At 35.0% G+C, this 320-nt stretch overlaps 1 non-coding gene across 1 annotated transcript; it reads left to right on the top strand.

Annotated features, from left to right (window-relative positions):
- Positions 1 to 162: 162 nt before the first annotated feature.
- On the top strand, positions 163 to 320 carry LOC114578946. The gene has a single exon (XR_003699843.1). It is a non-coding gene; the product is annotated as a U1 spliceosomal RNA (small nuclear RNA).

The raw sequence follows: 320 nt of genomic DNA, 5'->3' as shown, positions 1-320 counted from the left end.
ATTTGCACTATCCAAATTTTTATATTTATTTTAGATAATGTTTGAATTACATCTAAATATGTGGATAAAATGTGTTTTTAAAACTTTAAATAAGTTAATTTTAGTGACATTTTTGATATAATTAATAGACTTGAGTGCTATATAAGCATATAAAAATTATATATACTTACCTGGACGGGATCTTTACGGGTGATCATGAATGCCTGTGGTCTACACTGGAGATCTTCATTGCACTTTGAAGGGGCTCTGGTCTACCATCTGCCCAAGTGATAGAGTGGACGTCATAATTTGTGGCAGGAGTTCGCGTCCGCGCGGCCCCT

Source organism: Dendrobium catenatum, unplaced genomic scaffold, assembly GCF_001605985.2.
Source record: "Dendrobium catenatum unplaced genomic scaffold, ASM160598v2 original_scaffold_231884, whole genome shotgun sequence".
Lineage (NCBI taxonomy): Eukaryota > Viridiplantae > Streptophyta > Magnoliopsida > Asparagales > Orchidaceae > Dendrobium > Dendrobium catenatum.
Note: the sequence above shows the minus strand (reverse complement) of the source record. Positions and strands in the feature narration are given on the sequence as shown.